This window comes from Dermacentor albipictus, chromosome 6 (assembly GCF_038994185.2).
Source record: "Dermacentor albipictus isolate Rhodes 1998 colony chromosome 6, USDA_Dalb.pri_finalv2, whole genome shotgun sequence".
Taxonomy (NCBI): domain Eukaryota; kingdom Metazoa; phylum Arthropoda; class Arachnida; order Ixodida; family Ixodidae; genus Dermacentor; species Dermacentor albipictus.
Window position 1 is genome coordinate 3,473,752 of NC_091826.1, and position 14,811 is coordinate 3,488,562.

The 14,811-nt window shown below is 44.8% G+C and overlaps 1 long non-coding RNA gene across 2 annotated transcripts in view; it reads left to right on the top strand.

The window, feature by feature from the left end:
- Window positions 1–14,811, top strand: part of LOC135917027 (uncharacterized) — a 47,809-nt gene that overhangs the window by 21,083 nt on the left and 11,915 nt on the right. The window contains exon 3 of one of the 2 annotated variants that reach the window (XR_010569148.1): window positions 5,541–5,610. This is a non-coding gene — a long non-coding RNA (uncharacterized lncRNA). Of the gene's footprint in view, window positions 1–5,540; window positions 5,611–12,074; window positions 12,211–14,811 lie in introns of those variants that run through there. The other variant, XR_010569147.1, reaches the window with a different exon arrangement.

Sequence of the window (14,811 nt, forward strand, 5' to 3'; positions counted from 1 at the left end):
ATTTATTGCAGAGAAAGTCTTTCTTTTTTAAAATACAGAAGGGCTCAACACCTTTAGGGCAGTGGGATTATCGTAAGGCCACTTTGCGCGACAGACAAAAGGACCGGGCATCACTTGATCACCGCTCTGTGCGTAGCTGGCATTAACAGTGAAGAGCAGGCGCCACTCACGCCATTGCATTGTCAGGTTCGGATTGATTTGCCAACTGGAGGGTCACGACTAAGTCGGGGCAAGTTCGTGCACCGCTTACTTCATGCTCGCAGTCGGTGTGTGCACACTTTTGTGCTCATTGTTCACCGCTGGCAGGGTGTCACTTGCGAAGCATGACAGCACACCTTCCGGGCAGGATGAAGGCTTTCTTGCTTTATATTGTGGCTGTGCAAGGTAAAGAAGCAGCACATTTGAGGACGCTCATTTTTCATCTTGATTCTGCTGCGGTTAGTTTTAATACATTTGTGCCCTGGCATTTTATCTGCATTTTTTTGTTCTTGCTTTGTCATGTAAGGTGATGTGTGCCAACATAATTCTACTTGTGTGTCATTTTTTTTTTTTGTTTCCTGTACTCCTGCATGTTGCTACATACGAGGGAGTCGGGACATTTAGTCAAGCCTCTATGGCTTTTAGTCTTGGCCCCTCCTGTCGAAGAAAGAATTAATTTTGTTTGACTTGAATTAATTGGAGCGTTTCTCTCACGTACATGTGCCCTCTTCACCTGATGCAGTGGCCCTGTCTGCCCTTTCTATGATTTCCTACACATGAAAGCGATTCTTTTGACAGTGGTGTTTATGCTTTGCAAGGACCTGTTTACATACTTTATTTAGCACTATTTATTTATTTATATATATATATTTTTTCTGTGGTGGCAATCACTCTTTTGCATATTCCCTCGGCCTTTAAAGGAGCTGGAAACACTTTTGCACTGGGCTTCTTGCCATTCTTTTTAAGGCTGTGGGAACTTTTGTGTGTGTAAGGAATGGCATTCACCTTTCTGTTATGCTGAATGTCCTTTTTAGCTGCCTTCTTTATACCCAAGTCACTCAACACTTTTTTTAAGTAAATGATGTTATCGAGGGAGTAGAGTAAGCACTGTCCTTTAGCTTTCTTACCTGTTGCTGCATACTGTCGTTGACTCTTTGCTCACATGATTTTCTAATAACTTGGATAATGCTTGATACTAAAATTCATCTTTTTACTAAGAATTCCTCAAGTTATAAGGGAGCACATATTTTTTACTCTTTGTTCCGCACTCCTGACATGTTTGCACAGTTGTTTGCCCTTTCTGTTGCCTCTTGTGTGAAAATGGGGAGAGTAAACTGAATGATGGCAAGCTGAGTGGGTGTTGTGTCATAGAAGCTTGCACTGCAGCACCACAAAGGACAAGCCATGCCTTGGTGCCCGTTTGGCACTGTGCCTGGGGCGTGAACCACTTGCACGCATGGGCTGTGCAGTTTCAGCCAAGCTTGTGTACCAGCAGAGTGCTGTGTGTGGGCTGGTTTGGACACCACAACTGACAGGACCTTGCAGTCTGCGACAACTCCTCATAATGAGGAAGGAACGTATTTCATGTACAAGTGGTGCACGTGCGGTGTGGCTTCACTTAAACTCAGTTGTTGCTTAGTGCTAGCAAAAGCACCAATGAGGGCCGATTTGGGCATATTGAAGCACAATATAACAGGTTGGACAAAGTGGAAACCCTCCTTAGTGCTAGCACTTGTTCATAAAATAAAGAAGCTTCTAGAGGATCCCATCTGTGCAAGCTTGGCTACAGCGAATACCCTGGCAGTACGTACATACAGGGTGCATGTGCAGTGGTCCATCTTGTGTCACCGTGGCACAAGGACTGTGCAGTCACCTGGATGGCAGTGTCTGCTTCGAGCAATTGAATGAATTTTGCACAGCAAATTACGTACTGTACTGTACCACACCACTCTAAGTTCCCCAAACTTGTTGACATATTGCTGTTATGTAGATAGACCTTGATACTGTGGTCACAGGGCAGGGAACAATTGTGAGCCACAATACGTGCCTTGGGCAAGAATTTGCTGCATAAAGAATGTTCCTGCGTTCACTTCCTCGTAGGTGACTTTGAGGGCGTCTTCAGCAAACTTGTGCTGCAAAACGGGTCATTGCAAGTGGGCTTGTTTGAGGTCAACTTTCGTTAATTTGACCCTTATGGGATCGACGAAATTGATCAAGATTGGTAGAATCAAACAAGACGCAGAAAAAATGCCAAAGCACACCGCTGATTCATTTGCGAGTACTATTTGTCTGACTTCAGCCTGTGTGCACTTCTTATGTGTCCAAAGTAGGAAAATCACTTAGAAATGACAATAAAGCTCCTAAACAAAGTAGAAATATTATGTGCACTCGACTTTCAGCAAGAAATATGGGAAAGGGTCTAAAATATGTGTTATGTAACGGCAGCCGGTTTTCTAAAATCTGCTTTGCTGCACGGTTCTTAAAAGTCAGCTTTGCCGCAATACAGCCGTGTATACGGTAAAGCATATGACTGCCTTGAACATTCTCCTAATTTTGTATGCAATTGCACAGCACATGCTATTTTAGGCCTAATATTCTTGCAGAAAAGATTATGTGCTTAGAATTGGGCAAATGCTGTAAGCAGGCATTGGTGAGCTATCTAATCAGACATAGTATTCTTCATAGGGCAGGCCAAAAGTAGGTATTTTTAATGGGAGATTATGTGTGTTCAATGAATCCACTGACCACTGACCCCTAAGCTCTGCCGAGGCACGCTGCCACTAAGGGGTCGCATAGGGGTCACCATAGGTTTCACCATAAGGGCCAGGGGTGTGTATGTTGACTGGTAAAATTTTAGTTATCTGGCAAAGGACAAATTTAGGATCAAAATAATAAAAGTTCGTGCCCATAGAAATGCATGGGCGTCGAGAGGCACTGCGGTTGGGATCAAATAAATAAAAAGATCGGATTATCTGGGGTTGAATTAATGCAAGTGTGCTATGCTTCGAGCCTGCTCCTTCCGAACATGTGCACCTCCTTTGCCGCATCTGCACAGAAGCATTCTTTTCCCTGCGTGAAAACTCAGGCAGGATAGCATTCTTACCTGTGTGCTAAATTGTAGTGTACACCTTGAAAAAGATGTTGCACTAAATTCAGTAACTGCATTTGTGCTTAGCATAGAAAATGTTTGTTAGCCTACAAAGGCAATGCTGTGTGTGCCCTGCTCAGCGTTATTCATTTTGATGCTGACTACTCGCTCACAAAGCCAGTTGGAGATTTGTTACAGTAAACCCTCATTCACTCGAACTCTGATGTATTGAAGTATCAGTTATTTTGAATTGTTTTCCTGAACGACAGAAAGCTGAGCTAGTTGGTAAGGATTCATTATGCAAAATAGAAGTGAGGCGTGCAGACAGGACACAAGAGTAGAGAAGTGGACAACACGAACGCCGACTATCAACTGAAGGAAGCACTGAGGCGAAAAAAGTTGCATAAGATCAGGTAATCATCAACGTAACGAAATATCTTGATAACGCTATCACCTGATATAACTGTGATAGCGTTATCAATATATTTCGTTACGTTGATGATTACCTGATTTTCTGCAATAGGGAAGAATTCGATTCCGCTGCTAACTCAGTAAGTTAGCACTTTAAACTTTATGGGGGAGGATTAAAGTTTACCAAGGAATTTCCTCAGCGACGCATAATTCAATTTCTTGACATTTCCTTGACCTTCGAACAAAATCATGTTTGTTGGCAGTACTCCCCAAGATCTTTGAAGCCGTTGCTAAACTTTCAATCCAAGCATTCTAAATTAGTACAAAACGGAACTGCCATGTCGTGCCTTAAGTCTTCCCTCACCAGATCCTGCATGCACAAAATGAGCGCCAGTTTTAATGCGCAGGTCCGGCGCCTATTAGAAGCAGGTTATCCTAGTGTAGCGGTGGCCACTGTGGCTGAGCGGCTAAAGAAGTCAGTTTCGAGAGTGACGGACGTGATTACAGAAAGCAGTAATAGCAAAAAAAGAGTAGTGGCTATTCCGTATATTCATTCAGTGTCGCACAGGCTTAAAAAAGTTGCTAGTAGATATGATGTTAATGTTGCTTTCACTGCTCCCAATAAGCTAGGTAAGATATGCGCTGCCGTACAGAATAGAAAGGAGCGGGTAAAAGGCAAAAAGACGAACAGATATTTCTACAGTGAAGCACAATAAGAACAACAGTTTTACTGACTGTCGTATGGGTGTGGTTTATAATATTCCCCTTAGCTGTGGCCAGTTCTCTGTAGGGCAAAGGGGACGGTGTATCAATCAGAGGCTAATGGAACATAAAAGGTCGTTAACCGGTGGATCGCCTTCTAATCTTTCGCTACATTGCCGAGATTGTAACTGCACGCCAGAGTTAGATGAATGCGCGATATTGTACAGGCCTAAGAACGAAGATACGCGTCTTATGGTAGAGGCATGGCATATCTATAATGGTGGAAGTGCGTGCGTGAGTCAGCCTTCGATTACTTCACATAAGGAAGAGATTAAGTGCCTTAACAGTTATCTCTCACGTAGACCGGCACGTGTACCCAATTGACACGTGGTGTTACCATTCCTGAGCATGTGCAGATGAGTTTTGTGTCTTCTTTCTTTTTTCGCTTCAGTGCTCCCTTCAGTTGATAGTCGGCGTTCGTGTTGTCCACTTCTCTACTCTTGTGTCCGGTCTGCACCCCTCACTTCTATTTTGCATATTGGATTGTTCATGGCTGGCTGCGATCTCATTAATAACGTGGGCGGAGTGTCGTTCTTGGCATTTTCTTAAGTTACAAGTTCAGGGCTGCCATTTCATAGTGATGCCTTTTCCAATGCCGTTTCTTATCACGCTTCATCAGTGGTGATAGCGATGCCCACGTTGTGAATGGAAGAAACCAGCAGAGAATGGTGGATGAAAGAGTTGCATAGGATCGAGCAAAAGGCATGGCTACAATATCACGGCCCAGATGCCTTATTCCTGGTTGATTTCTTTATTGGGATACGAGCGATTTCACATGACTATGCTTTTGACACCTTGGTGCCTATGTGCAACACCGTTTGCTCGGCCCTGTGCAAGGATCGCTGTTGCCAGTAGACGCCCATTGTGTCGGGTGCCGAGGCACACAATGTCTCGCAAAAATTATTTACCGAAAATACTGCCCCTGGTATATTGAGCTTTTGCGAGAAACTTAGTGGCTACAGGTGCCTATTTCGAAAGGCTCTATGTGGTCTATGTGCAGCATCATCAGTGTGTTCAAAGGGACTGGTTGGTTCATCTTCAGAATAATAACAGGAACAGCACAACCCAGGATGAGCCTGTGCTCTGTACTTGCTCGTCCTGTGTTGCACTGTTCCTGTTTTTATTCTGCAGGGATTTGTATTTCTGTGAATTCATGTATCTCAACTTTGAGTTAACAGGGTTTTGCATATTTTTTAATTCCAGGACAGCAGGGCGGCTTCATGATCGCTCATGCCATTTTTAAAACTTTTCTCGAGTTGTTCCTTCTGCTCACTCTTTCTCGCTTGCACGTGGATTTCAGATGTGACATTTAAAAGGAGACAAGCCAAGAACATTGTTGCCTCTGAGTCAAGATTGTGAGTCAAGTCCTGGTAAGAAGTTTGTCCTGCCAATCTGTTTTACATCATAATGCTGCTTGATGAGGAAGTGGTTGCCTCCATCTCGGCTGGCAAGACTTGTTTATCAGGAACACTGTGTGCAAGCACGATGCTCTCGCGTATGGAACAGAGCGTGCATGGGCAAGTGGGGCAACAACTTGCTTCCATGCCTTACTGTTGTAACTGCATTCGAAATCTCTTCATTTGCTATTTCTTACTAAGGAGATAGATGCTTCAATAATGTTTTCTGGTGTTAACAGCGAAAGCACAGTTCAGAGCTAAAATTTTCTCTTACCGGGCTTTTTAGGATAACGAAATTTGGTGGTAGTTCACTATTTCAGCTATTACATGTTGAGACCACTATAACAAATAACTCTTCTTGAGAAGTAAACAGAGAAAAGATTGTTCTGGTGAGGCAGAAGAAAGAAGTAATTGTTTGTTTATGCATGCACCTACAAAAGAAGAATGTTTACAGTCACTTTAGCATATGCTAAAGAGAATGAACGTGAAAGCCTGCACACTCATGAGACATTCATTAAATTACTTGACAGTGTCATTCAAATGTGTTGTTACTTACTATTACTTGTTTTCTTCCACCGAAGGCCGTAGGCTTGCCTGCCTTAATTAACTATATCTTAATTAACTTTGCATTAATTAATTACCTTAACAGTAACACCAAAGGCCACGGATTTGGCTCCCACCAATGGTTGCGGGTTAGACCATCAGTGGTGGCACTATCAATTTTGGTGCTGTTGAATTTTGGTCCAACCAAAGGTTGAGGGTACGACTTGCACCAAAGGTCATGGCTTCGAGTGTTTTAACACCCAAAGTTTTGATTTAGAGTGCCTTAACACCAAATGCCATGAGTTAGACTCCCACCAAAGGTTGCGAGTATGACTCCATTAATTAACTCTATCTTAATTAACCGTGCCTTAACTTCTACCTAATTTATACCAAAGGTCGTGGGTTCGAGTCCCTCAATGGTCATCGGTGGCACCATCCATTTTGGTGCCATTGAATTTTGGTGCCGTAGTGCCCAACGTTACTAGACTAGCTTCAGTTGTAAAACTCCCCGCCCGTGCGCTTACAGCCGCTGTTGCCACTTCTGTGACAGCCACCAGATGGCTGCGCTGTTCCATCGGGCTCCACTGCAGACGCCTCGTCACAGCCTTGAGCTTGGGCTGGCGGGCAGTTTGCGTGTGTTTCACGCTCGCTGGCGTTCTCCCTTGTCCGAATTAGTGATACCACAAGAAGGCGGTGTCCACCTACTGCAATAAGATTTATCGCGCGAGTTCGTTAATACTGAGAGAAGGGTAAACTGCACGAATGGAAGAAACGCATACAGCAAAGCGCAGAAGCTGCGTTTCTAGATGCCGTGTGTTTCTTCCTGTCGTCTTAACGTTTCGCGCAGTTTAGGCTCACGAGCCTGAATATCTGGCCAAGGTGTGTGATTGTAGGATGAACTTCATCCCCACCGAAGCTTCTAACGACGCCAAAGAAGCACTACAAAAAGAAAGATGAGGTTGGTCTTTGTACACACTAGCCACAAAAAAAAAAAAAAAAAAGAAGTCGGGTTTTTCATTTCGTGAAGATGGTAAATCAGCGAAGCTGAAACGTGCGGCCCCTGTGTTTATCACTGGGTTAATCCCGAGGGTTCATTAATGTATTTCTCAGTTATGAGGTTACACGCACAAGCGGCTGCGACGGAGACGACGACGTCAGTGACGGTATGCCCGCAGTCCGCAGTTGTCGCTTGCGTTCGATGTCTCGAGTTTGCTCGGCGGCGTGGTTAGCAGCCTTCGACTGCGATTTGCCACTTGTGCATTCTTCGATATAAATTTCTTCAAAATTAAATATTTCCGTTGCGTAAGACCATGAGTGGCTCATACTCCCTTAAGCAATGGCTCATACCCCCGTAAACGCGGCCTCCCCATTACGACGACAGAAGTGAAGTGAAATTCTACGCTGGAAAGATGAACGGCCACGCAGCCCATTGTGGAAGACGAGGACGAACGCGGGAGCAGTGGCACGAGCGCATGCCGTTGATTTCGCAGAGAGTTCCCGGTCGGCATGAGGAATAGCTCTGTTTCACGCCGAACAAAGCGTCGCATTGCTGGGAGCACAGAAAAAGTGGTGCGCCGAACTGTCGACATCGTCTGCTCATATTAAGAAACTCGGTGAAGGCTACAGTTCCACGGATGACACGCTTGCTGAAATTCGCCGTCAACAACGAACCACAGAATATACCAACGCTGCACTGCGTGCTTAGTCCGGCCCGCCCGCGTAGCCGGCCAGTGAGGAAGTGAAGCCGGGCGCGACTGCAGCGCCACGAAGGCGCGGGCGGGTGGCGGTTCCGCACAACGGCGCCGAGTTTTAAAACTGAAGCTAGTCTAGTAACGTTGGTAGTGCCAGATGGTCATTTTCCGGTAACGCAGGACAATGGATTTTTCGACCCCTGAGTCACTTAAGGCTTTCGTCCTAATAAATGACACTCACCATTTCAAGACTACTACTGGCCTGCGTTGTAGAAGTAAACAGCACTCGTCTCTGTGTGGTGGCTGTGTGTTGCAAGCATATAATCCAAGCCTGATGTTGCGGAAGATCTTGTGGCTCATTTGTGGAGCACACTCGGCTTTGATTGTTACATTTTTGTCCACATGTTGTTCAACATCATAATAAGAGGTGAAAAAATACACACACTTTTTTTGATATACACACACCTTTTTTTGCCTTTTGCTGCAGTGAATCATGAGTTCATGAAGCAAATATGCAACAGCTTCTGTGAAGCCACATTTCACTTTCGTGTTCTACCGATTCCTATGAAAGAGAGAATAACAATATCATTTTTTTAAATCACCTGCTGTGTTTATATGACTACAAAGATGGGCAAGCTTGTGGGCAGGAAATACCATGTCAATGTCATGCCTACTCGCCACTTTCTTGAAGTTTCTGATACGGGATAGAAATGAGATTTCTTGAGATGCATATCACATAGTCAGATCGACGGCAAACAACTTTATCTTGGTTCTGACCAGCTACGTGACATTTGCATATTTTTAAATCTTGGCACATGATAGTTGGGACACCCTGTATAATGCACACACACACACACACACACGCACGCACAAATGACCATAGGACAGCAGTACCTATACCAGAGCTCATCTTTGAGGTCACAGAATTGCTTTTACTGTTTACATTGGCCTGTGCAGTAGTGACATGTTGCAGTGCCTATGCTTGTCTAGTGCTCAATTCAAGGCTGAGTGGTTGATTCACATGGTTTGGTGGGGTTGATATTCAAACACACATGATAACAACTGATTATCTTGCACATTGACAAACTGGTCAACATTAATCTGGAGCCCGCTGCTACACAGCCCATGCTGTATTTCTGTGGTGTACATTTGGTAAGTTGTTAGCCTAAGTACAATGCAATAGACAGAGTATTGTACTAATGTTGCACGCATAGTATTGCATCTTCCTTTAGGCTATAATTGCCGGTCTTGCGCCTCATTAGTGGTTGCTTGTTGGCAACGTCTTTAGGGGCAGACAGCATCAAACATTGAGTTGTGATCTTTTTCTGATAAAGGAGGGAGCTATGTTTGCAAGTATTAATGAAAAATGTTCATGGGAACTGTGGGGGGGTCATAAGGGTGAAAAGGTGGACATCATTGTTTAGGTGTAACTCATAGACTAGTCGATGCAACCACGAAAGAATAGGTTGCGAGGCATGTGTTGGTTGCCCAGGTTGCTACAGAGTTGCGCAGTTGTACTGGTTGATAGAAACAATAATGGGCGATTGTGCTTGTCAGTGGTCTGCTTATGCTGTCCCTATAATGTTTCGACCTCAAATGAAGGAATATTGAATGGAATGTTGTGCCGAATAGCCGCACGGTATGCTCATACTAAGGGTAGCTTTTACAAGTGACTGGAGATGGAGCCTGGCTGTGCCGATAAGGCCCTAGGAGCAAGCAAGAGAGCGTGACTTGAAAGCACGCACGTTAGCTGCCAGCACATTTCGAGATGGCCTCTATCGGGAAGGTCAAGGTGACAATTTTTTGCAATGGGGATGCTGCTTGACGGATTACCTAAACACCAAGAACTACAATAACATGTCTGTTGTTCCCAATTGCTGCCACTTGTATGCATGAAGCCATAGAAGAAAAGCAATGAGCAAGATTAAGCAAAAAAAAAAGAAAGCTTGCTAATGCAGAGTCCAGAAGCCTCAGTCAAGGGATGATGGAATGTGGGTTTGTGATCGCCAGCCACTTAGCTGGTTCTGTAGACCTTGCCTCCATCTAACTTTCTATAACATTTTACAATGTGCTTTGGGGAAAGCTATAAGTGTAACCCTGTGTCCATTGGCGTGGCAAGTTTTTTCTTACCACGGAACAGAACAGAGCACTTGAAAAGCATTGTCTGAAGTGCATTGATTATGTGAAGAAGAGGTATGGGGGATTAATTGAAGAATATATATTTTGTTAATCACATAGTTCTTGCTTCCAAGACAGACTAGGAGATTATTGATTGTCCCTGGTAGAACACCGTCAAATCTATTACCTGCACAGAAGTGCACATGAGATCAGCCTGTGACTACGTATCACACTGTAGCCATAAGCACACAGATAGACAAACTGTACCATATCCACAACGTGTAATGTCATTTCGAGCAGCACAGGCAGAATAATACAGTGAAACCTCGTTATAACGAACAGTTAAAAATTCGGAAATTAGTTCGCTATACCCATAATTCGTAATATAAAATTTCGTAAAAAATACATGCAAGAGGAGCAAAATTCAATCAGAGAAGGCACATCAACTCGAACGATGCTTACTTGGGTCACGTTCATTTATTAACGCACAAAGAACTGCGTTATCGCGGCCTGCTTCTTGGTGTTGATCGCATTCCGTATCACGCCCTGCTCCACAGTTTGCAAACACTCAACTAGGGCAAACCCACTGCCCTCAATAGCACTGCAGTGGCGGCGCAGTAAATCCAACGCAGCAAGTGCTTCTTGTGAAGTTGGAATGTTCGTTGTTTTTCTGAAGTCGGAATGTTCTCTCATCAGCTTGGTTTTTAACGTCAGTGCCACTCTTTTTTTCACATTCATCGCCATCACAGCACTACGCACACCCGCGCACCGACTCAACACGACCACCGAAAGAGCCTCCACACAACGTACGCTACTACGGCCACGTCACTGCTAACACTAAAACGCAAAAGCAACATTCCGTCACGCCGCTGCCGCCGCTGCTGAAGCAGCGCTATCAGCGGTTGTGAGATGCGGACGATTTCTTTGGCTGTCAACTCTCGATGACGACGTGGCATCTGTCAGCACCTGCGAGGTAGTCCTGAACGTTTGCTGCGCCGCACAACACACTTGCAGTGCAACGAAGCCTGCCGCCCTGCTATTAATGTGAGGTAGGGCTTGGCGTCGCGAAGTTCGTTATATCCGTTTTATGCCAAACCGCGTTCGCTATAGGAAGTTAAAAATACAAGTGTTTCACAAAAATATTTCGGAAGAGTTCGATATATTCAATAATTCGTTATATGCGTGTTCGTTATATCGAGGTTTGACTGTACAAAGGGTTTTGTCACAATCCGCCCGAGTTCGTGAACGACGGAAGGCTCGAGGCACCTCCCGTCAGACGGATGCTCTGCAGTGTGGTGACTGACCCCCGAGCAGCTTTGCGGTGCCCAATGTTGCCTACCAAGCATGGCAGGCCACCAAGCCTGGTGAGCCAACAAAGGTTTTGTCTGAGGGGGCGTCACATGCTTGTCACAGGTTTCATGTTGGAACCAGTCTGAGGTGAAGACTGTCTCCTCTTCAATGCTGCTCACCCATTGACACTAACTGCCAATTCCTGCAGCTGCATACAACTCCATTGTATGTATAAGCATTCATTCTACAATACAGAAAAGAGATAGCTTTAAGTTGTGTACTAGTTACATTATATAACTAGTTGAACTTTATATGACAAGTTGTCTTTTATGAATATCAGCAATGCTCTGCCAACTTCCATATAATTCTCCGAAATTTAGGTGCAACCAGTGGTGGAAAAAAAGCTTTAGGACAGGAAAGGGTGTCACTTGCTCCTAGCTTATTGAAAAGCAGACGAGATCATATTTATAGGCGAAGAAGGCCATGTGTGCATATACGCTTACGCACAATACTTAAACATTATGTAGCACTGAATGACAGTTTATGCACTGTATGATTGGATGACAATGCAAACTTTGAGTATTGTGCGCAAGCATATGTGCACAGATGGCCACCTTCGCCTATAAATATGATCCCATCTGCTTTTTGATAAATTAGTTGCAAGTGACTTTCCTGTCCTAAAGCTTTTTTCCACCCTTGGTTGCCTCGTTATAGAATAAAATGAACCTACTAGCCCAGCAACAAGTATTGATCCAGTTAATTATTAATGGTGACTCATAATCTTTTTGTTGTTAGTGTTCTTTGCAGTTAAGGGGTTTCAACAATGCCATATGGACTTACCTGGCCTGCATTCTTGCGCTTTGCTGGAGCCGCAATGCTGTCCATGTTTGCTGGAGCACAGTGTGTTCACCAGTACTACAAGCCCCTTTCTGTGAGTTGGTATAAGCAGCTATCTTGGACAGTTATTTTTCTTATTACATTGTAGGGGTTACTGCTAGGTTGCTGCATCAGGGCCAACAATTTCTGATCCTGATCACTAACCATGTTCAATTTGAGAGCAGTGGCATTTTTAGGGATTTGTGTGGCAAATGGCCTCAGGGACGTCGTTCCTGTGGCAGTGTAGTCAAGCCTTGTTATAGCAAAGACGGATAATTCATACCGTCGATAATTTCAACTTATCTCTGAAATTTTATGACAGTTACGTAGACGCAAGAGTGTGTATACAGAATCTGCTAGGGTTCGCTAAGGATGTACATTGGATGTGTCCCACTGCGCTCTGGGTGCACGTGGCAGGCTTCTCCACAGTTCCAGCGAGAGGTGGCACGGCACACACTGCCAGCTCATGCTTTTCAGCATGAACCAAACTTTCACATTGTGGGAGTTCTTTCGGTCTGCCGGACACAGTTGTTGGTGTGCCTCCAGGCTCATTCTCCAGTACGAAGCACCTCCCGAACACCTGTCCCTTGGCCCTTTGCTGTTTTTCCTAAGGTCCCTTCATCCATGTGCCACCGCTGATTTTGCTAAGTAGTGATAACCTTTGACATGTGCCGCTCTTCCCTGATTAGTCACGCAAACCAGTTCTGCTTCCGCAGTTTTCGCTTCCAAGGTTTCCATTTCCAGTTATTCTGCTTCTAGGATTTCTGCTCCACAAATTTTTGCTTGTGGTACGCTTGTGCCTCTATGCAGCTGTGATGTCACTTCCACTTAAAACCAGAAACTAATACTACAAAAGTTCTGCTTGATGCTGGAAGCTGAGAGGGTGAGTGAGGGAGCGCAGAGGAGGAGGGTAGGTTGGTGCTACTTAACCTGCTCGGCGAAACATGTAATGAGGGGCTTTAGTCTTCCTGAGCGCTATGGCCGCATCCCAAGGTGCCATGCAACACGGCCGTCTGATTGGGTTGCGACACAGGAGAGAGGCTTCGACTGGGCTAGCGTGGTCGCGGTGCACGGTGAGTCGAGCACCGGAAAAGATGAACGACGGCCATGAGGTACAAGCAGCACGATACATGAGCAACCATCTTTTTGTGTCCTCAACGCTCCAGCCTTGGGGCATTCACGTGCTTTGTCAGCTTGTGTCAGTGTGACTTGCAGAGCGGCTCTGCGTTCTGCCCTTGCGGTAGCTGCAGGTGCTTGGTGCGTCACATTTTGTGTCTGAACCGTCGCTGACCAGAGTCGGTGGTGGAAGGCGCAAGGCAGTGTCTGCAAACATATCTCAGCCCGCACGTGTGGACCATTGTTTGACACAATGCGGCGTCTGCCTTCCTCCGCCATCGAAGCAGCGGACACTGAGTCTGCCCTGAGCATGTAAGTGCAGTGTCTCCAATCCTGCAACATTGATGCCTTCAGGTAGCATGCATGGGTTTATTGACCGGTTGCCTTCACCCAAAAAGAACATGTTCTCATGACGCCTGCGGCAGAAAGGACATTCCACGTCCCTCTCCAAGGTCTGTGAGTGGTGGCGCTGGCTAACACTCTCAGGTTTTTACAGCGGAACATAAACACCCAAGAAAGTGAACGGGGAAATGGCGCCGCGGTAGCTCAATTGGTAGAGCATCACACACGAAATGTGAAGGTTGTGGGATCGTTTCCCACCTGCAGCAAGTTGTTTTATCATCCACTTTTATTTCCATTAATTTATTGTTTCTTTATTCATTTATTTAGCACAAGTAACTTCTGCTGTGTTGTTCTTGGTGTCAATGTTTTTTGGCTTCTTATGACATAAGTGCAGTGTTGTATTTTATGGCGTAGTGTTTTAGGCAATAAATGTATTAACTGTCCTGGATGCCTCATGTTCCTGAGAGATAGAGAGCTCCATACTTATCCATCAATGACTTTATTTTTGCCAAAACAGAAAACATACAATGAAAAAAATGTGACTGGGAAAAAGATGCCTAATGACAGCTTGACGGAGCCCCACTCACCTATCGGTGGTGCAGACAGGGTACAGCACTTATAATATTTAGCATAAGAAATTATAAGAAAAATAAGCAAACATAGAATGTGATCTCAAGTAATTGTTACACACTCGCAGATTTGAACTACAGTGAATGATGCACTGCTAGTACATGTGTACAAGTAATATGACGATTACGACACATGTATTTCTAGGGAAAATTTATTGTGCACGGTGGAATGAAGTGGCCAGGTTGTCAAGTTTGGCAAGGATGGCTATAACCAGCCAGGCCTTTCGCTGCACGCCATGTCGTGAAAGCCCCCTTGTGGGCCGATTTACCGAGACCGCGCGTGGAGACGTAGAGTGAGCCCACAATGTTTGTCGAAGGAGCCGCTTGGAGCATGGTGACAAAAACAGTGAAAAGCTTGGTTTTGCACTGTGCCATATTAACGTAGACAAAACAAATACAGAAATAAAAAAGTGACCCTGTTGCTGTTTCTACACCTCCCTAAACGACTGATTCGGTTTAGATAAGTGTCAGTTCCATACTAGTTGCTAACAGAATAGCGCATGCTTTGACCATGTTATAATCTATGTAAAATTACTGCAATAATGAACTTTGGCTCTTGGCTGCTGCTT